The following is a 23,469-nucleotide window of genomic DNA, read 5'->3' on the forward strand; positions in this document are numbered from 1 at the left end:
ATCTATACCTCTGCTGCTGCTCTGAATACTTATCCTCTGGCCATCAATCACTGTGGTAAGTACCACAACTGCTTGCATGTGCACTGAAGAGTTGCTCAGTGCGTGGCCATGTTTTGGTACTGCAGCATGTTTATCCACCCCACAGTTCTGGGAATTTGCTTCCCCCCCACCCACCCTCTTTGAATTGCTGGTTCATGTCCATCCCTTACTGATGAGCTGCATGTTTAGATGCTCCATCAAATAAATTCCCTCTCCTGTTTTCTTAACTGAGAGTTGTTGCTCCACTCATGACTTGATTAGATTTTTTGCTGCTTCACTGGATCATGTGTGAACAATATTGTGTTGCTCTTTTGTTTTTGTTTTTTAAGCTATAAAGCAGTGCATTCCACATCGTGCCTTGTATGCTTCCTAATGAGTAATTATATGTACTGTCCTGGACCCTTACAATTCCACCTGTATTGCACAGGATTTCCTTCCCTGCAGGGTGATTTCCACTGAACAACATCGAGTTCCTGTTCATTTTTTTTTAAAAAGGGAAAAAGTAATTGGAACTTTAAAATTCTAGATTTCTTGTTTCTGCCCCTCTTTTCACTGCATTTTTTTTCATGCAGTGCAACTCCGTTCATGCAAATTCTCCTCCCTCCCCCCCACCACACACACAAAAGGAGTTAACTGGGGGACACTCTGCATAATGGCATTCCTTGGAGTTTTAGAAAAGGCTTGACAGGATCTTTCCAACAGCCAACTGCTCTATATCTTTCTAAGCTCTGACGTACTACCAAACAGTCCAATGAGATTTCCTATTGTAAACATATGCTGTATTTGCAACAATGCCTGTGCACACCAACAACTGCGGAGTAATTAATGAGGATTGTTTAGTCAAATGTGAAGCTTACTCAGTCTGAAAACATGTCTTAATGCTGACCCAAACTATCCAGATCCCGAGAGTCACATCTTGACATTAGTGGAGCTACCCTGATTTATTCCAGCTGAGGACTTGGCCCCTTGACTCCGTAAAAATGTGGCTGGGAAATTTGTGCAAACATTTCTCATAAACATTTCTTGTGCTTCCTGCTTCTGTTTGGAGTAGAGAACACAGTGGGCACAGCCTTTTCACAGTATTTCAGTACTTTCAGTTCCTCCAAAGGAATGTGAAGATTAAATTTAATGGAGAGGGGGAAAAATAGCCAAACTTTTGAGAGACTGTCCAAGGGGTTAGATTTGGTTGTGACTATGGCCGTAGCTTTGTAATTTGTGGGTGTTTGTGTCGTTTCTGAAATGAGTATCCAAGTTCTGTTAATGCCTTCTATTCAGGCACCCTCACTATATTATATCTCTATGTTCTGGCACAGAACACTTTTTTTATATTGGCTTAAACACATTAAAAATTGGGATTATATCCATGTTATCAGTGGGGAAACTTTTATGATTACATGACAAGATGCCAGAAAAAACAATCTGGAACCTATGAAAATCAGCATCATGTGCTGAGGAAAATCAATAAGCAATTTGCCAAGAGAATCCCAAACAGAATATCCAGGTTTGGAGTTTTGGAATAATTTTGCCATCAATTCTTAAAATATCCAAACAGAATAATGCAAGAACAGGGTCTGATCCCGCTGCTATTGAGTACAATGAGAGTGGGATGGTGCTCCAAGCTAGCAGCCCTGGGATTTAGAAGGTACACTCTGCTGCTTAATGAAACTGCTTAATTAGAAAACTTTGTCACAGCCTATACATGGCTTCGAGGCAGTGCTGCCAAACAGACTGAGTAATTCTTTTCAACCATTAAATCTGATTGATATTCTTAGCTTTGAACAGACAGGAAGCCAGGAGAGCACTGCTAATTAGTTATATGAAATTTCAGTCATTCAGTTTGTAGGGGGTTGTGTGTGCCTTTTTCGTTGTCTTTCAAACCATTTGCTATGTGAGGCTGGCTAATTTCAGTTTAGCAGTCATGCCGCCCTGTGCCTCCGTTTCACCATCTGCACAATGGGGACGACAACACTGACCTCCTTTGCAAACCGCTTTGATATCTACTGATGATAATACTAAACTCTTGTATATCATGCATCAATAACCCATTTCTACAGCATTAAGCTAAATAGATATGCACCACCTTTTAACCGATATACAGACTTGCCCTACGTCCTCACTATGGGGGAGGGGGGGAGGGGGGTCGATTTAAGATACGCAAATTCAGCTCCGCGAATAGTGTAGCTGAATTCGATGTATCGGAGCCGACTTGCCCCGCTGTGAGGACGGCGGCAAATCAACCTCCGTGGCTTCCCCATCGACGGTGCTTACTCCGACCTCTGCTGGTGGAGTACAAGCGTCGATTCGGGGATCGATTGTCGCGTCCCGATGAGACGCGATAATTCGATCCCCGAGAGATCGATTTCAACCCGCCGATTCAGGCGGGTAGTGTAGACGTAGCCTTGCACTAGTTTAACTCAACCAGTTTAACTACACACATTCTGTTGTGCAATTTATAATAAAGACAAGCCCTGAGTTTTCACTCAAAGCCCTCAATTGGACTGTACCTCACGATTAGAATTTTCTCTTGGCACTCAGTCCAGGGTTGCCCAAAATTTTGAACCTGGGTGGTCTCAGGTTTTAGTTTCATTACTAATGTTTTGGCTTTTGTGAAGTACAAAATAAGTCTGTATTGCTAATAAAGTCAGCTGTACGCAGTGGAAGTATTTGTGTGGGGGAAATAAATTAAGATCTTAACTTTTCAAAACAATATTTTTTGAGGAGTTAAGCATGTTGTTCAATGGATTGGTGCTTTTCAACTTGGTTGGCTAGAAATTAAACCTTTCATCTTTTTTATACCTTCTTTGGGGCTAGATTATAAATCCCTTACTTGCATTGGTGAACAGCTACTCACACAAATAATCCCACTGAAGTCAGCTACTCACTAACTGGACCCTTGTGAAGAGAGAAGAAATTGTAGTTAACAGACAATCTATGGATTTCCATTTTGGTCTCTTAAAAATCTTAAAGTTGTCAAAATTCAGTAGAATTTAAATTCACACCTCTTTCCTTGGGGAGAGGGTTCTTGGGGTGGAGGTAGGGAAGAGGAAAAATTTCATTAAGTAGTGCTTTCAGGGCCAACGTCCTTGGGATTGGCTCCTGGTCTCTGTTGAAATCAGTGGTAAAAATCTCTGATTTCAATGCGATCAGGACATGACCCTTAATGTAAGAGCTGGCCAAAACGCGGGATTTCTGTTCCTTGGGATATTCCAATATTTTGACATGTTTTCATCTTGAAAAATGAAAATATCTATTTTTTTTCATGGAAAGGAAAAATGTCAATGTGGAAATATCAATGTTTTGTTTTCTGACACTTTGAATCAAAATGAAACACTCTAATGTTATCAAATAAACAGAACACTTTTGAAAATCTGGCCCTATTTGTTTTATTTTGACAAATTGAACTGCCTCTGACTGAGCTTCCATGGTGGGGAGTTGTAGTTTGCGTGCCTCATGTCCCTTTTCCTCTGGCTCCTTGACCAGACTACATTTCCCAGGATTTACTATGGCAATGGGACTCTCATGATGCATGGTAGTGGTTCAGCCAGAGAGGAGACCATGATGTATTGTGGGAACTATAGTCCAACAAAGGTTCTAGCCCATAAAAGAGAATGGGGGCCCAAGGTACAACTCTGAGGCACACCAGCAGCTCAGGGATAAGCAGGTTAATATCAGACTGACCCAAAATGAAACAGTTCAACTCAAGTGAACTCAACTTGAAATGAAACATTTCATTTTGATTTTTCCTGATGGAAAACTAAAATTATTATATTTTAGCAAAATCATAAACTGCATTTTCCAACAGAAAAAATGGACAGAAAATGCCCAACCAGCTCTACTTAACCTTTAACAGACAGTCCAACTAGTCAAAATAGAACTATTTAAAACTACATTTAGAGGAGCCCTATCATAAGTTTAATTCCATCCCTAGTGATTTCTTAAAATCAGACCTACGGAAGTCGATTTTCAAAAGCATTCAGCCACTTTTTTTTTTTTTTAAAGTGTTCAGCATCCAAAACAGGCTCGAGTTTCAAAAGTGCTCTAAACCCAGCAGCTCACGTTATGTCACTTACAACCAGGTTTTCTAAGGAGCTCCTCACCGAGTATGCGGAGATCTTTTTGAAAATCTGGCACTACTTGTGGAAAAACAGCTCTGGATAATTTACTTACAAATTATCATATCCATTTTTTTTTTCAAAGCATCTTGCATCATTATGGATTCCTGGCTTACCAGCCAGACATTTTAGACTGTGATGGCTCTGTTTGTGTGAATCCTTGTCTGTGGTAATTCTCAGACATCAGTGGCCTTTTAGACAGAAAATGGGTTATGAATAATGCTGACTTTTGTTAATGGCAACAATCTCAGACTCTGATAGTTTATCAGATAACATAGGCTATGCATTTTAAGTACTAACAACTTTTTAAAATGCACAGTGAGCTACATTTTCATTGCATTGATGGCATCAATGCATCTGCATGGAGATTAAGCCGCAATACTCCCATGACAGGCAACAAGAAAGACATGAGTAACCTTCTAGATAATACATGGAAAATAATAAAGCTCTCTAAATCTGAACTGCTGTCAACACTACTGTATTCTGCATAGACAAGTATGTGATAATCCTTCAAAAAACATTTGCAGATTTGTTTTATGGTTAGATTGTGTCTTTAGGCACAGCCCTGAGCTAGGGTGGTGGCTAAACAGCACCATTCCAAAAGTAGCCCCAGGAAGCAGCATGTTTCAGACGAACCTCTGGGTCACAATTCCACCTTGCTCCGTATTGTTCTCTGGAAAAGGTGTAGTAACTTGCTGTTGGCACCTGGCCTATACCAGTAGAAAATGACATCTCCCCCTTTCCAGTGCACTGGGAGGTGGAGCAAAGTCTCAGTCCATTCCCTGCCCTTTTCATCCACCTGCTCTGAGGATGGGCAACACACTTGCTATATCCTCTTATTCCTATAGGCCCAGACCAAGCTCTTGATAGACTACTGACAGGGTTGGCGTGGGTGGTGATGGTGGCTTATGTCCTAACCCCTTTGCAGTAATGCATGATTAAAATCTAAATCTAGCCTTTGGTGAAATAAACTAGGTTGCTTCCCTAGACGTGTTAGGCACTGAAGGGGGTTTTGGAGAAGACATTGCAGTTGAAATCCACACGCCAAGCTTATTCTGTGTTGTTAGCCAAATGACCTGGATGGAGTTGTGTACACACTCAGAGTAGCCTAAGAAGTTAAATGTTTGCTGTTGGCAAGATCTTGGGTTTTACAATAAGAGCCACATATTCTAGTTTGAGACTTGTATTAAAAAGGAACCCCCAATCTTTTGATCTACTGTTTCGTACCCAAATGCTAATGTTGAGTATTACAATGTTGGAGTTTGTTCAGAATCAGAAAACAGACACCATTTGCTGATACAGAACTCTTAGGTACTGAAATAGAAAGGGGGATGTGACATGCATTTTGGATAAACAAGGTCCTGCATTGCAAATGATGCACAATAGGAGTTATAATCCACTTTCAGAAAACAGAGGGTTGGATAAGAAAATAATAAACTACATTATTTTGTATATGAAAATTGCTGTATGTAATTTAGGATGCCTCTTGGATAATCAGCAAATGTATGCTCGGAGGGGGGGAAAAAGCTTTGCTGAATTTTTTGAGGGCAATGAACTGCTTTAGGACACCAGCATTATTGGCTGTAATATAAGTTCTGTTATCTGCTCCTTATTTAATTAAAAAACCCACATCTATTTAAGAGGATAAGAAATGTTTGTTTTTCTGCTGCCATTCACAAGTACAGTCTTTCACGACACACATCTGCTCACGACTTTACAGTTCAGAGAATGCTGATTTTTCTAATGTTGTAAAGCATTTCTGAAAGTACCACACCACCTTGTGGAAATATCTATCGTGACCTTGTGTATCATATTGATGAATATGAATGCCATGTAATACAAAACATACCTTCCTCTAATAGATTCTATTTAACATGCTAAACTGGGTTGTGTGCTGCCTTACTTATCCCTTTCCTACCACCTACAAACCCCTTGATTGCTACATCCTGCATAACAAGAGACATGGGCTTGTAGAGGTGGAGACTGGATTTGTTATAGCTCAGCACAAGCTGCTCTCCAAACTGGAAATGGGAAAATGGCTGCAGTGTAGCTGTCTTTGTCTGAATTAATTTTACCCACAGATCATCAGAACCGCTTTGGGGCCCTGGTCCAGCAAGATGCTTACATTTGTGCTTAATTTAAATCATGTCAGTAGTCTCACTGAAGTCAATGCGAACACTCAACTGCTTAAAATCAGGTAAGTGCTTAAAGGGATGCTGAATTGGAGCCTTAATTCTGATGGGTAATAGAATGGAGTATTAGGGAATGTACATTATGCAGGTAAATGCATTAACACGTATGCCACTCTAACTCCCCACCCATGCCTGTACACAGACACAAACTGCATGGTTATTTCTCTTTTTAATGTCATCTTACAGCACTGAAAAAAAAAAAAACAAATGAAAAAAACAATAGGCAATGAAAGATATATATATATATATATATCACTAATTATATTAACAATGTGTGCCAGAATATCTTCTTTGCACCTTCCTCTTGGTGAGGGAATGTTGATCTCATATATTTTTTTGTTTTGTTTTTTGTTTTTTGATTATTTTTTTTAGCTTGTTCCTTTGAGTAGGATCCAATATTTTGCTGAATAAAAAGTATCCTGATTTGTATAACACCTGTCACTACTTTATAGCACACAGACTGTTTTAAAAAAACATTTTTTCAGGGAGTGAAGGAGCTGTATTTCAAAGTGTCCAGTGTGGAAAGCAGGCATTTCAGTTCCCAGTTACATTCTGACTGTCACAACTTAGCATGTGGTGGCACTGAATCAATAATTGCAGTTTCTTGCCATGGATAAATTGTCTGCCAGCAGTTCGGAACTTACATAGAGTACATTCTGTTCAGTCCTTTCCCACCACTTTGCATGATTTTTACTCGTAAAATGAGGAGAAAAGAAAATTAATGCCATCTGCTTGTCATTGCTATGAACACCTTGCCTAATTAAATTATTCCTCCAAGATATCTTGGTTGATATGTATGTACTTATTGGTTCCCCATAACCACAGCATCATTTACATACCTGAGAATTATTAATGCATTTCCCTTTGAGGTAGGGAACTATTTTCCCAGACTTCATATATGGGGATATGAAGCACATAGAGCATGATTCAAAGCCCCATGAGGCCAATAGGAGGCAGCAATGGGAGACCTTTTAAGTGTTTTCTCGCAAGAAAATGCCTGATTTCCCGCCCCCACCCCCAAATATGGACAGAATTTGATACATGGGTACTGACAGGCATGGGGATAGTCCTGTTTTCAGTAGACAGGGCTTGAACACTCCTGTGAGGTGGAAATTTTTAAAGGCCTAAGTCCCATTTTCAGAATTGACATTGGTGCTTAAGTCTCATAAAGCTCCTTAGCCATATAAGTCACCTGGGGCCAGACTTGTAAAGGTATTTAGGAGCCTAAAGATGCAGATAAGCAGCTGGCGAGGGGGATTTTCAAAAGTGTCTAGGTGCCTAACTCTCAGTCGAATCAATGAGATTTAGGTGTTGAGACATTTTTGAAAATCTCCCTAGATGCCTATCTGCATCTTTAGTACTCCTCAGTACCTTCACAAATGTGGCCTGAGGCCTTAAATTACTGCACAGTTCAGTGACTAATTACCTCTTAAAAATTTGGGCTTGAGTGCCTTTATCTTTCACTCAAGTTAATGGGAGTATTGATATCTCAGCTCCCCATCAGATTGCGCCTACATGTAATAGCTCTTCGTTCATTTAGGGTACGTCTACACTTACCTCCGGGTCCGGCGGCAGGCAATCGATGTTCTGGGATCGATCCCGGAAGTGCTCGCCATCGATGGCGGTACTCCAGCTCGGCGAGAGGAGTACGCGGCATCGACGGGGGAGCCTCCCCACCGCGTCTGGACCCGCGGTAAGTTCAGACTAAGGTACTTCCAATTCAGCTACGTTATTAACTACGTATAGTCTGAAGTGGGGGGTAAGTGGGGACCAGGCCTTAGTGTGACAGCTGCTAGAGTGAGGAGTAAAATCAGGTTTTCCAATAGCTCCTGAAGAAAATATTACTAGATATGTTGTACTCTGAAAATAAATATATACAATAATGATATTGTGTGATTGTGTTTCTGGAAGACTAGAATTTGGTTGATATAGCACAATTCAGATTCATTGGACCAAAGTGTGCTGTCAGTGATGTTGATCTGCAATGTTTGCACAGGGCCCAAGGGTACATCTACACTCTAAAAACAAAAAACATGGCAGCAAGTCTGAGCCCAGGTCAACTGAGTTGGGCTCACACTAAGCAGCTAAAAATAGCAGTGTAGACATTCGGGTTCAGGCTGGAGCCTGGGCTCTGAGACCATCTTAGTCTCCCTCCCTCTGCAGGGTTTCAGAGCCCTTGCTCTAGGCTGAGCCCAAACATTTACACGGCTATCTTTAGCCCCATAACGTGAGCCTTAGTCAGCTGACCCAGGCTATAAGACTTACTACTTTTTTTGTCCTCTGTAGATGCCCTAAATGTGCATCTCTTGCAGATGTCTTACGAACTTTAAGCCTGCTTCTGATAGTCATTGCATGTCTAGTAAAGGAAGTTACAAGAGCAACGTTTGTTTAACACGAGAGGGACAGGCTTATTCAAATAGTCCACAGATCTTTGGCAAAGCCCTAAGATGAGGTCTCTTATCTGAATCCAAAGGTATTCTCCCTACTTTGGACCACACATGTACATCTGTGCTGCCTTTACAAATGTTTCCATGACATTTACTGTGGTGAATAGATGGCAATACAGTTGAGATCAGTACATTTAATAAATACATCCAAATTGTCATGTACTTATTTAGGTTCCCCTGAATCACTTGACTCTGAAACAAAAAATGGGGTGAAGATATCTAAAGAACAGGAGCTATCATTAGATTTCTGGTGTACTTGGCTTCCACTCAGTATAAAACCGTCATGGAAGAGACTTCTGGTATGTCAGTACTTTCATTATTCTGTGTTTGTATGGCATCTAGCACAATATATGAGTAGAAAGACTAGGTACTAATTATTAATAACAGTCTCAACTTTTTTGACCTTCAAATGAAGTGTTTCATTTTGAGTTTGGGGCAAAGGTTCAGTTGAGCATTATTTTAGTCACACACATTTTGTCTATACTATTTCAGAATTCTTTCCTTTGAATGACTTCCCATGAGCCTAGGCCTGACCCAAAGTCCACTGAAATCTCTAGGAGTCTTTCCATTGATTTCAGTGGGATTTGGATCAGATAATATCTAATAATCCCAAATATTCCCCTATTTCTATTTGCAAATGTTCTGCATGATCTCTTATTGCCCTTTGGAGCCATTTATAGGACTGACACTATTGAGATTTTCTACAGAATTCCCACCATCCAGGAAGTGAGGTACCATGAGAAGATCAGAATTCATATTATTTCAACTCCACAGATAGCTCTCTAAGCCAGTTACATTGCTTTTAAAAATACATGCATAAATACAAAGATTCCCCCCTCCCTGCATGCCCTAATTTGTTATATTTGCTACAAATTTGGGGACATCATATGAAAATGATCTGCATACAAATACAATATTCCTTCTCAACAGTGTTTGCCCTGAAAGATACGCATATGATTTTAAGTTGCTCTTCTCTGATCCTATTCCAAGCTTCAGCCTTGCAGTTTCTCCACCAGGCACATTCCTAACTCATGAGTGAGCCAGTAGCTGTGTTCTAGTAACTAATAACTAATAAAGCTAAACATTTTACATACTACATTAGACAAACTAATGTGCCCAGTGATGAAAAATGGAATACATTAACATCCAACTTTCAAAATGACCTTTTATTCTGTCACCAGCTGCCCATCAGCCCTACAGCATAGTCTATAACATACTTGAAAATATATCTTACAGGCATGTCATATTCTGGAAACATCACAGCTAAGCAGAGAATAAAAACAACATCTGAAGTCAGAATAACATGCTGAGGGAGAAGCCTTGCAAATAACCATTCCCATAAAGTGCACAAGACCTTCATTTTAATTCAACATTAAACTAAAGTGTTGGTGTTTTTCATCATTAACATGACAATAGGGGTTTGCATGACTTTCTAGATTGGTCTTCTAAATCTTGCTATAACATTCAGCTTTTTTTAATGGTCAGTAGGGATCACACACACAAACTGCTTCTCGCCTTGATCCTGGACTACTGGTATTTCCTGTAGAACTGAACCAAACCAAACTCTGATAGTCTACAATGTTTGGCTAATCTCTTCCGCCCCACCTCATCATCATTGTAATGCCTCTGAACTAGTAGCTACAGTGTTGGAATGGTAGTGGATATATTACATGCTATAAGAGCAGCTGTGCTTCCAAAGAATCCAGCTAGTCAAGAAACCAGATGTACCAGGAATCTTTTGAGGGAATCTGTTCTTGTGATATTTCCAATTTGGTTCTGAGATCTCAGCAGATTTGGCTAGCCTGAACATACTTCAGAAAAGTATTTTAATTCCTGGGGTCACTTTGGATGAGAACCTTTGTTAGGAACATTTTCAAGTGCCATTCATCTGTTACTACTTTCAAGTCACAATCATGCTTATTAGACATGTATTCAGATTAAGTCAAATCTATATATTCATTAAAATAACCCTTATAGTGTTAATGGAAATAAAACCACACGTTTAACTACAAGGGAAAATAAGAGTGCAAGCTCAAGCACAAGAAAAGACAGTCTGCTGGAAATTTATTGGACTGAGACTTGGGAGATCCAGGTTTTATTCTTGGCTTTGCCACTAACTCCTTTTGTGATTTAGGGCAAGTCACTTAATCTCGCTGTGCTTTGTTCCCCATCTGTGAAATGAGGATCATGATCCTGCCTTTCTTCTATCCTCTGTCTGTTTTGCCTATTTTAAATTATGCAGTGAATGTCTGCGCAAGGTGCCCACCTTCCTGGAGGCAAAGTATATGTCCCTGCACGTCATCCATGAATCTCCAGTAGCTTTTACAGAGGAGCGGCACAAAGTTATGTCTGAGACAGGGCTCCTGCCTTGTGACAGCACAATTAACAGTTTTGACTAAATGAACAATTGATATGTCTGACCATCACGAACTGCTTCTGCCCACTCTACTTAAATATTTAGTTCTCAGATGTAGAGGGTGCTATTCACAAAGAAATCATGCTCTTACATTTCCTGAGACAGACACTTGCAATAATAAATGATGACTCTCAGAATTCCTTTGAGAACTGCAAGCATAATTCTGGACAGAGGCACGCCCAGAATTTTCAAAACTGAGTCTTATTATTGTGATGTTATTACTTCTAACTGGGGAACTTTAGAAGGTCTGTAGTTTTGGATGAGCAAATAAATTTTTCCTGCTCCTCCGAAGCATGTCTGAATTGTTCAAATCCCTTGCATCTATACAACTGGACTGAAAATCTCATCAGAACATCTTTCTCATAACATTTTGGTAATGTGAATTTCTAGTTATCAGACAGATCTTGCGGTAGTTATAATGCTTGTATTATTAAAACTGAAAGAATTTTAAAATTGTAATTTACTTTTCATGGTCTGGGCCGTGTGTTTATTTTTAGTCATGAAAAAGGACTATGGAGCTTGATTTATGTTTCTAGTCAGTTTGACTTTCTAATCACTATAATAAAACTACAATGTTAAAGCTTCAAATATACCAAAGAAATCTTTAGCTTCAAACAGAGCATTTTCCATTAGATGAATGTGTCTTTAATCAAATAAATATTTTCATTATTCTTAGTTCCTTACAATATTTTGATACAAAACCTCCATGAATCTGACCCAAAAAATGTGTCTAGTGAAAAGCATTAATGTCAAACCATAGAGACCCGAGATTCCACTAGCCAATTCATAATGGATAAACAAAGTGAAGAACAGAGGCAGCATGGAGAAACTCACTTATTCAGACTTTGTTAGTGGAAGGGATGTAAACCAAATAGGCTCAAATGGGAATGTACTTCTTTGATGTCTGGGACAATATTTATTACTGATTTAGACACACATTACTACTATTGCCTGCATTTGACCATTGTGCTTCATCTGGATTTAAACTCTTGCTTTTCTTTATTCCCTTCTATGCTTTTATCTTTGGGTTTTTAACTCTGGTGTTGTTTTTGATCATACATTCCCCCCCCCCCCCTTATTTGGTTTATGATTAGCTAGCAATGTGTGGTTGTTTCATTATACAGAATATATAAATGTGAGTTGCTTAAATTTTGCTGGTTTCTATGAGAGAGAGAGAGAGAGAAATAAGTGGTAATCTCCCAAATATTATTACTCTTAAACATAAAGGTACCTCTATGGTTTTATATAATCACCCTCATTTTCAAAAGGTGCATCCACAAAAATGCAAGAGCATATTAAGCATATATGTAGACTTTGGTCTTGAAATTGGAGAGAATTTTAAGAGGCTATTATGAGATTTCCAGTATTTGTTGTTTCCAGCAGAGTTGTATGAATACTATGAAATTAGATCTATGGTGTTTTGATATCCACTCTTCCAGTCCTTGCAAAAATCAGGATGTTAAAGAAGGCGGCAAAAATTCAGGGGTGAGGGAGGTCAATCACTAAAATGTTCTTGAACCTCATAGAAAATTAAAGATTCTGAGTTGGATTAAGGATTTGGGTCAAATTTCCACTAAAAAACGTTTAGCTGGTAGCAGAGAAAGTGCACTTTCATGAAATCCTGGTCCCAATGTTTTGTTCAGTTAGCACTGGCTACCATAGCAGTGGATGGCATGCTTGCTTCACATTTCAGTTTACTTTTGCAGGTAATCTCCTATGTACTTAAAAATAAACAGGATGGTAGTGGATGGATTTAAGGATATACATAGCTTCAATTAATGATACCAAATATCAGCACTTTAAATTTTACCAGCTATAAATTCAGTTTGCAATAACCCTAATGCAACTTGTTGACAATAAATGTTTTCTTTACATAGCGTGTGTGATCAGTGCTGTCATATAATAATGAATAAAATGACATAATACCCTGCACTTATAGAGCCACATCCATTTGAGGATCTGAGTGTTTACAAACATTTGGATGGATTCAATCCAGTGCAGAGCCTATGCTGCCAGTAAGCCCCGTTTTGAGGATCACCAGCTGCCTACCAGTTGTGAAGTTTTTGTGTAGGTTATTAAACTATTTGTGCTGTTGATGGTATATCATTGATTCCTTAAGCCTCATGACTCCTAAAATTTCAATGAGAGTTTGCCTGAGCAAGGACCTCAAGACTTGCTGTTGGACTTAAGTGGGAACTGAGAAGTGGGCTCAGAGCTGAAATTGCCAAGCCATTATAAGTACTTTAAATGTGTCAATCAATTTTAGTACGATAGCAGTGCTCACACAATATTTCCATTCAAGTATTTTTCATGCTGAAAACTGTCATTAATGGACTCTGTGACTTACATAAAAATAATTCTACAGCGGAGAAGCGTTTTAGATTCCAGCAATGTTCCTTCTTGGGTTTGATGGTGAAGTCACCAGAACCACTTGAAAGAATTCTTAGCATGCTGCTTGGTCAATAGAGGCAAAAATACGTGAATCATTGACTAAAAACACTTTAGAAAATTTTCACCCTTAAAGAATGGAACAGAAGGCCTGGTTGAGATCCCAAATAGTTAAGTCTGAAGTTTTTCTAAATTGAAATGTAAAAGTAGATTTATAAAGGCTGAAGCTGCTAAATGAAAGTTTGTTTTTTTTTTTTTTTTCCCGTAGGGAAAAAAAATCAAGTCACTTCAATAGCGAGATGGCGTGCTCTAGAACAGGGGTGGGCAAACTTTTTGGCCTGAGGGTTGCATTGTGTTTCGTAAATTGTATGGAAGGCCGGTTAGGGGTGGGGATCATGCTCGGCCCCCACCTCCTATCTGCCCCCCTGGACTCCTGTCCCAGCCAACCCCCCCCATTCCCTGATGGCCCCCGGGCACTCCTGCCCCATCCACACACACCCACTCCCTGTCCCCTGACTGCCCCCTGCTGTCCCATCCAACCCCCTCTCCTTCCTTACTGCCCCCCCGATCCCTGCCCCCATTCAACCCCCGTCTGCCCCAATCCCTATCCATACCCCCTGCTCCGTACCCTCTTATTGAGCTGCCTGGAGCACTGGTGGCTGGCGGCGCTATAGCCATGCTGTCCAGCTGGAACTGGGCCACGCCACCGCCGCCACCACCACGCAGCTCAGAGCACCAGGTTAGGCCAGGCTCTGCAGCTGCGCTGCCCCAGGAGCTCACGGAGCATTGAGTCAGTGGCAGAGCGAGTGAGCTGAGGCTGCGGGGAAGGGGGGCAGCAGGAGAGGAGCCGGGGGAACTAGCCTCCCGGGCCAGGAGCTCGGGGGTCGGGCAGGACCGTCCCGCGGGCCGGATGTGGCCTGCAGGCCATAGTTTGCCCACCTCTGCTCTAGAAAGATTATTCAACATTTTGTTTCAACCAGAGTATTACAAAAGGCTGTTCATCACTTGAGTACCTGAGGTTACAAAGTACAGTATCCATTCTATGGGCTAGCATTCTATTACCATGACCTTAAGGCTATATGTTATAAATCCTGATGAGCCAGTAATGACAATGTAAGTATGTAACAAGATATGTGGCTCTAGGTGCCCAATGTATATGTGAGCAAAGAGGGCTGAGGACACCACGGACTTTGGAGTAAAGAAACTCCATTAAAGACTTGTAGAGTTTTTCTTAACTGATTTCTTACTTATTCCCCACCTGGCTTAGTTTTTAAAGGACTTGTATTGGTTAGAAAGTTCTTAGAAAATGAAAAACAAAGAGCCAGATTCCCACCTGGTGTACATGAAAAAAGCTCCATTGAAATAAATGTAACTACACAGACTTACACCAGCTAAAAATCTGGTTCAAAATGTGCAAGTGTAGAAAGTATCATTTTTAACCACATATCGGGTTTGCCCTATGGACAAATACAACACGACCTTCTGCACCTGTAGCAGAACCTCCTGACAGTGGAACTAGTGCAGTATCACTGTATGGGCGAGGGGGAGCAGTTATCATTGGGGGAAGAGGGGTATGCTGGGTGCATATCTCCTGTTAGCAGCCCAGTTGGGAGTTTAGCTCAGCCACAGCTCCCTGCACACTGGTCTGCATGGGATAGGTCTGAGAGAGAGGAGCATCTCCTCCTCCCAGGTTTCCTTTCCCTATCCTGTGTCAGGGCTTCAGTTGTGTTGACGAAGTGGCTCCGCAGCCGCTCAGGGTATGTCTACGCAGCGAGTGGTAGCCCGCAGCAGTGAGTTGCGTAGCCTGGGTCAACACTCAGACTTGCTCCACAGCATTAAAAATAGCTGTGCAAACATTGCAGCTCAGGATCTGAAACCCACCCCTGACTCTACGCTTCTGAGCTCTTGTTCCAGCCTGAGCCCAAGTGTCTACACAGCTATTTGTAGCACTGTAGCACAAGCCCAAGTCTGTCAATTGGGGCTCTGCACCTCGCTGCTGTGGGCTGTGTCGATGTAGTCTCTAAGGCCTGGGAGGAGGATTCCTCTGCCACTTGCTGTCCAGCACACAGCTTGATATTTAGGCTATACATGGGCAAAAAGGATTGGGACCTTCATTATATGCACTGTGAAACTAGTTCAGTGGGAGCAATACTGTGATAGGGATATGCACTACTCCACAGTTATTTCCCTACTTAGCAAAGATGACTTTGCCCACCTGCCCCTCCCCCCAACTTTAGTAATAATAATGACAGTTTTTTTCTATTACAGTAGCGCACACACACACAGATTCTTTTTTCAAATACAATTCATTTGTGCTGCTCCAACACTGGAAAGGGGGCTATAACAGCCCATGTAGAATACCCTGTCATGAGAAGGGGAGAGTCCTATGTCAGGCTAAAGACAGCATTATGTTGATGGACTGACAGGGCAGGCCAGTGGATGAACAAACATGGCCAGAGCACACTGATCGGTGGCTATTCTGTGCTAGTATAACAGTTCAGAGAGGGCCTTTATAAGCTGTTGCACCTTATAGCAATCCTGAGGCCAGGGTCAGGCATGCCCCCCAGTGCCAGAATTAGGGATTCCCCAAAATAGCTTTGTCCGCAGCTGGGGGCGGAAACTAACCCATGGTGTCTGCCCCAGTCATCAATACATAAAGTAGCTCTCTTAGGCCTGGTCTACACTACGAGTTTAGGTCAAATTTAGCAGCATTAAATCGAATTAAGCCTGGACACGTCCACACGACAAAGTCCTTTTTTTCGACTTAAAGGACCTTTTAAACTGGTTTCTTTACTCCACTTCCACGAGGGGATTAGTGCTAAAATCGTCCTTTGCGGGTTGGATTTGGGATAGCGTGGATGGAATTTGACGTTATTGGCCTCTGGGAGCTATCCCCCAGTGATTCATTGTGACCACTCTGGACAGCACTCTCAACTCAGATGCACTGACCAGGTAGACAGGAAAAGCCCCGCGAACTTTTGAATTTCATGTCCTGTTTGCCCAGCGTGGAGAGCACAGGTGACTATGGAGAGCTCATCAGCACAGGTAACTATGATGGAGTCCCAGGATCACAAAAGAGCTCCAGCATGGACAGAACGGGAGGTACGGGATCTGCTTGCCATATGGGGAGACGAATCAGTGCTAGCTGAACTCCGTAGCAGTAAAGGAAATGGCAAAATATTAGAAAAAGTCTCAAAGGTCATGAAGGACAGAGGCCATAACAGGGATGCACAGCAGTGCCGTGTGAAAATTAAGGAGCTAAGGCAAGCCTACCACAAAGCCAGAGAGGCAAACGGAAGGTCCGGGGCAGAGCCGCAAACATGTCGCTTCTACGCGGAGCTGCATGCCATGCTAGGGGGTGCAGCCACCACTACCCCAACTGTGTGCTTTGACTCCATCAATGGAGAATCACGCAACAGGGAAGCAGGTTCGGAGTACGAGGAAGATGATGATGAAGACAATGAAGATAGCTCACAGCATGGAAGCGGAGAAACCGGTTTCCCCAACAGCCAGGATATGTTTATCACCCTGGACCTGGAACCAGTAACCCCAAACTTGCCCAAGGCGTGCTCCCAGACCCTGAGGGCACACAAGGGACCTCTGGTGAGTGTACCTTTGTAAATATTACACATGGTTTAAAAGCAAGCATGTTTAATGATTAATGCTTAATTTGCCCTGGCAATCGCGGCCAGTACAGCTACTGGAAAAGTCTGTTAACGGGTATGGGGATGGAGCGGAAATCCTCCAGGGACATCTCCAGAAAGCTCTCCTTCATGTACTCCCAATCTGGGGAGGGCTGCTTATCCCGTCCGCCATGGTAGGACACTTTACCACGCCAGGCCAGTAGCAGGTAGTCTGGAATCATTGCATAACAAAGCATGGCAGCGTATGGTCCCGGTGTTTGCTGGCATGCAGACAACATCCATTCCTTATCTCTCTTTGTTATCCTCAGGAGAGTGATATCATTCACGGTCACCTGGTTGAGATGGGGTGATTTTATTAAGGGGACATTCAGAGGTGCCTGTTCCTGCTCGGCTGAACAGAAATGTTCCCCGCTGTTAGCTACGCAGTAGTGGGGAGGGGTGAAATGATCATTCCAGAGAATTGGGTGTGTGTGTGTGGGGGGGTAGTTAGGTTTGTGCTGCATGTTAACCTAGAAACCGCAGCCCCTCCTTTTACATTGCAAACCCATTTTAAATAGCCAACCCAACGGGTGCTTGGTATGGGAAATGAGGGCGCTACTGTTTGAAACCATCCCCACATGTTAAGAAGGTTAAAAAGCCAAAAGACTGTGGCTTACCATGGCTGCCTGCAAGCCGAAATCTGTTGCCTGGCACTGCGTGAGTGATCTCTCACACCAAACCGGCAGGCCCTCAATATAAGAGGAAAAATGCGACCTTGTAACGAAAGCACATGTGCTGTGTAATGTGAACAGCAAAATTTAACGTGAAAGAGTGTACCCATTGTTCTCTAAAATGTCTTTTTTAACCACCTCTCCCTTCTCCTCCACCAGCTGCAAATGTTTCTCCTTCACAGAGGCTAGTGAAGATTAGAAGGAGAAAACGGCGGACTCGGGATGATAGGTTCTCGGAGCTCCAGATGTCCTCCCACGCTGACAGAGCACAGCAGAATGCGTGGAGGCAGTCAATGTCAGAGTGCAAAAAAACACAATATGAACGAAAGGAGAGGTGGTGGGCTGAATCGCGGGCTGAAGAGGATAGGTGGCGTCAGCTTGCTGACAGAAGGCAAGAGTCGATGCTCTGGCTGCTGGAGCATCAAACTGATATGCTCCAGCGTATGGTTGAGCTGCAGGAAAGGCAGCAGGAGCAGAGACCGCCACTACAGCCCCTGTGTAACCAACAGCCCTCCTCCCCAAGTTCCATAGCCTCCTCACCCAGACGCCCAAGAACACGGTGGGGGGGCATCCGGCCACCCAGTCACTCCACCCCAGATGATTGCCCGAGCATCAGAAGGCTGGCCTTCAATAAGTGTTAAAGTTTTAAACTGCAGTGTGTCCTTTTCCTTTCCTCCTCCCCCACCCCTCCCAGGCTACCTTGGCAGTTATCCCCCTAGTTGTGTGATGAATTAATAAAGAATGCATGATTGTGAAGTAACAATGACTTTATTGCCTCTGCAAGCAGTGCTCGAAGGGGGGAGGGGAGCGTGGTTAGCTTACAGGGAATTAGAGTGAACGGGGGGGGCGGAGTGTTCATCAAGGAGAAACAAACAGAAGTTTCACACCGTAGCCTGGCCAGTCACAAAACTCGTTTTCAAAGCTGCTCTGATGCGCACCGCAACCTGCTGTACTCTTCTAACCGCCCTGGTGTCTGGCCATGCGTAATCAGCAGCCAGGTGATTGGCCTCAACCTCCCACCCCACCATAAATGTCTCCCCCTTACTCTCACAGATATTGTGGAGCACACAGCAAGCAGCAATAACAATTGGAATATTGGCTTCGCTGAGGTCTATCCGAGTCGGTAAACTGTGCCAGCGCACTTTTAAACATCCAAATGCACATTTCACCACCATTCGGCACTTGCTCAGCCTATAGTTGAACAGGTCCTGACTACTGTCCAGGCTGCCTGTGTACGGCTTCATGAGTCATGGCATTAAGGGGTAGGCTGGGTCCCCAAGGATAACGATATGCATTTCAACACCCCCAACGGTAATTTTCTGGTCCGGGAAGAAAGTCCCTTCCTCCAGCTTTTGAAATAGACCAGAGTTCCTGAAGATGCGAGCATCACGTTGATGTTGGTGAAACGTCCCTTGTGATCCACCAGGGCTTGCAGCAGCATTGAAAAGTACCCCTTGCGGTTTATGTACTCGGTGGATTGGTGCTCCGGTGACAAGATAGGGATATGGATTCCGTCTATCGCCCCACCACAGTTTGGGAATCCCATTGCAGCAAAGCCATCCACTATGACCTGCACGTTTCCCAGAGTCACTACCCTTGATATCAGCAGGTCTTTGATTGCGTTGGCTACTTGGATCACAGCAGCCCCCACAGTAGATTTGCCCACTCCAAATTGATTCCCGACTGACCGATAGCTGTCTGGCGTTGCAAGCTTCTACAGGGCTATCGCCACTCGCTTCTCAACTGTGAGGGCTGCTCTCATCCTGGTATTCTGGCACTTCAGGTCAGGGGAAAGCAAGTCACGAAGTCCATGAAAGTGCCCTTAAGCATGCGAAAGTTTTGCAGCCACTGGGAATCGTCCCACACCTGCAACACGATGCTGTCCCAACAGTCTGTGCTTGTTTCCCGGGCCCAGAATCAGCACTCCACGGCATGAACCTGCCCCAGTAACACCATGATTTGCACATTGCTGGGGCCTGCACTTTGTGAGAGGTCTATGTCCATGTCAATTTCCTCATCACTCTAGTCACCGTGCTGCAATCGCCTCCTCGCCTGGTTTTGCTTTGGCATGTTCTGGCTCTGCATATACTCCAGGAAAATGCGCGTGGTGTTCATAGTGGTCATAATTGCCGCGGTGATCTGAGCGGGCTCCGTGATCCCAGTGCTATGGCATCTGGACTGAAAAAAGGCGCAAAACTATTGTCTGATGAAGGGAGGGAGGGGCGAGTGACGACATGGCTTACGGATACAGGGAATTAAAATCAATAAAGGTGGTTCTGCATCAGGGAGAAACAGAAACAACTGTCACACAGAATGGACCCACCAAAGATTGAACTCAAAACCCTGGGTTTAGCAGGCCGTTGTTTTCACGGAGGGAGGGGGAAGCAAATTAATACAGAACAAATTTGGTCCATCTATTTTTTACATCTTAATCTGTCAGCAGACGGTGCAGCATGACTGATAGCCATTGGCATCTTCTGGGTGCTCGGCAGAAGATGCTGTACTACGACTGCTAGCCATCATCGTCAAGACGGTTCAATAGGACTGCCGGCAGGACTGAGTCTCCAGGAGACAAAACATGTCTGCCCACGTGTCTCTGATTGAACTCACTGAGGAATACGACGATGATGGATACCAGTCGTAATACACCATCCACTGCCAAAAGGCAAGGAGCTGCTGCTGTATAGCAATGCAGCCCCACGTCTGCCAGCACCCAGATAGCCGATGAAGGCTACCAGTCATACTGCACTGTCTACTGCCAAAAGGCAATTAGCTGCTGCTGTGTAGCAATGCAGTACCATGTCTGACGGCACCCAGATGACATATGGTGATGGTGAGCTGAGCTGAGGGGGCTCCATGCTTGCCGTGGTATGTTGTCTGCACAGTAACCCAGGTAAAAAGGCGTGAATCGATTGTCTGCCGTTGCTCTGATGGAGGAGGAGGGGCCTGATGACGTACCCAGAACCCCCCGCAACACTGTTTTTGCATCATCAGGCATTGGGATCTCAACCCAGAATTCCAATGGGCAGTGGAGACTGCGGGAACTGTGGGATAGCTACCCACAGTCCAACCCTCCGGAAGTCTACACTAGCCTCGGTACTGTGGATGCAGTCCGCCGACTTAATGCACTTAGAGCATTTTATGTGGGGACACACACAATCGACTGTATGAAACAGATTTCTGTAAAACCGGCTTCTATAAATTCGACCTAATTTCGTAGTGTAGACATACCCTTTTTCAATGTCAAACTGGTATTTTTTCATAGGAACACTGATTTGTATTAGGATTTGTGAGAGGGCTTCATGGCAAAGAAAGAAATGTACAGTCGGTTAAGGTGCCTTGAAGATGACTCACCCAAACAAGAAAATTGAAATGTAACTTGTGTCTAAAATATAGGCAGCCTAAATTAGAGGTAGATCTAAATGATGTTCTCACATTAGGCCTCACACATGCTGCTTTTCAGCTCTTCTACTATAGTTGGCTAAGGGTGTCATCTGGGAATTTCAAGTAATATCAGGAATTCCTTTTAACATAGTGTTCCATTAGCTGGAAGTTAATTGGATCTGAAGGTCAGTACAGAATGGAATAAAGTAGTTTAGGAGACTGGCAAACATGCTGGTCATGTGCAGCACATTAGTAAACTTCTGATGGACATGTCATCACCAGAATGGTTCAACATACCGTAAGTCTTAGCATTTCAGTAATGACCTTTGCCTCTGGTGCCTACAAATGTATGGTCAGAGCTACCATAGTAAATGTTCCTAATCTATTTCAGAGTGAAGATTCTGTCCCCCAGTGTTTGTGTAATGCCACTTGGTATGCCATTTTTAGTAAGCATTTGACTAGTGCAGCAAAGACAAATATAAGAAAATGAAAACATGATCTGAAAGGATTCAGATCACAGCTAACCCCACCCAGCTTTTACTTCCTAAGTTGCTTTTGAAAATATAGGGTATTTGTTTTCTTTCTTTAGTAGCTTTCTAGTGATATACTCATCTCTAGACTTTAATTTCTTTCTATTTAGAACTATTGGCAATTTCCATGCTTTTCTGTATTTGACGCTCTAACTTCTGCCACTCCTCTTCCTCTTCTTCCTCTTATCTTTCTCTGATGCCTTCTCTGTAGTTATGTTCCCTGCCATCTCTCTGCCCCTTGTTCTCACTCCTTCCTCTCACTCCTACTATCTTGAAAATAGAATGTCACTGGCTTACCCCAAACAAAACAAGAGAACTCATTGTAAGTTCCAAATATACAGTCATAGCCTCAAATTATGCATCAATAAAAATGAATGCACAAGTGTTTTCAACTGCAAAGTTACATCAACATCCTATGTGCATACCTGTTTGAAGGTGTTTATAGGTGGACACTTATGAGCTCAAGTACAGGCATGTGTGCTGTTTTGCAGACTCAAACACTTGCATGACCAATCATGTATTTTTATGGTGGCAAAATTTAGAGGCTCATTTTAAGCCACCTAAAAATGTGGCCGTCTAGTTAATAAGCAGTATACAATTTAAAAATGTTCTTTGTCTTCATGTTTTCCTTCTCATTCTATAGAGCACTGGCTATCATTTTAAAAAGGAAGAAATATATGCACAGTAACAGGCATCTCAAAAGTACCATGATCAATAATATTTCAGTTGAGAATACACAGGCTAAGGTAAGTGTAAGCAACCCATGCCTTTCAGGACACAAACTAATCAACAGGGACATTAGGGACTTTCCTTCCTAAGAATAGTGTCTACAATCCCCCCACAAAACACATGCAAGAAAGGGGTAGGAACCCTCCCTGCCAGCAGACAGCACAACCAGCCCTAAACTGGCTCAGCTGTGAGAAATGTCAGTTATGGAGAGACCTGTCCCCAGCTGCTGCAGCTAATGAGGGCAAAGATGGAGAAATAGGGGCAGGACAGCTTGGGATGTGGAGCAACAATTCTCGGCATGAGGCGGTTGTCCTCACTACTGACAGGAAGTTATGAACAGTTAGTGGGGATACATTATTTTTCTCTCTTTGCCTTTCTCTGAATCACCAGATATTCTCCATTGCCAGTGGCTTGATGAACTGGATTAATCAAACCCTGTGTTCCTAGTACACTTTGAGTTCTTGAAGAATTTCGTAGGGTTTCTGTAATGCAGAGTGAGGGATGGGAACTTTTACCATTTGCATGAATTCACAAAAGTATCTAGTTGATGGAATATATGGAATTATTTTCTGTGAAAAAATTAACAAATGCTGTCTATTGCCAATGATCTGTGCTAATAGGTATTGGGTTTTGCCTTGTATTTTCTTTTCTGAGGGGCCTTTGTGCTGGGGCAAGTTTGAGAAATGAGAACATTTACAACTGGTGTTATTTCTATACTAATTTTCTATATTTTCTTCCATTGGGAATGCCATATCTTTGTGTGTCAGGGGAAATAGCTCTCATTTAATCACATTGCTCACTTCTTTGAACTAAAATAAAAGATATAGATATTGGGAATGAATTGAAGTGGAACCAAGAAGGGTTCTGGAGGATCAAAG

The sequence above is a fragment of the Malaclemys terrapin genome, chromosome 8 (assembly GCF_027887155.1).
Source record: "Malaclemys terrapin pileata isolate rMalTer1 chromosome 8, rMalTer1.hap1, whole genome shotgun sequence".
Taxonomy (NCBI): domain Eukaryota; kingdom Metazoa; phylum Chordata; order Testudines; family Emydidae; genus Malaclemys; species Malaclemys terrapin.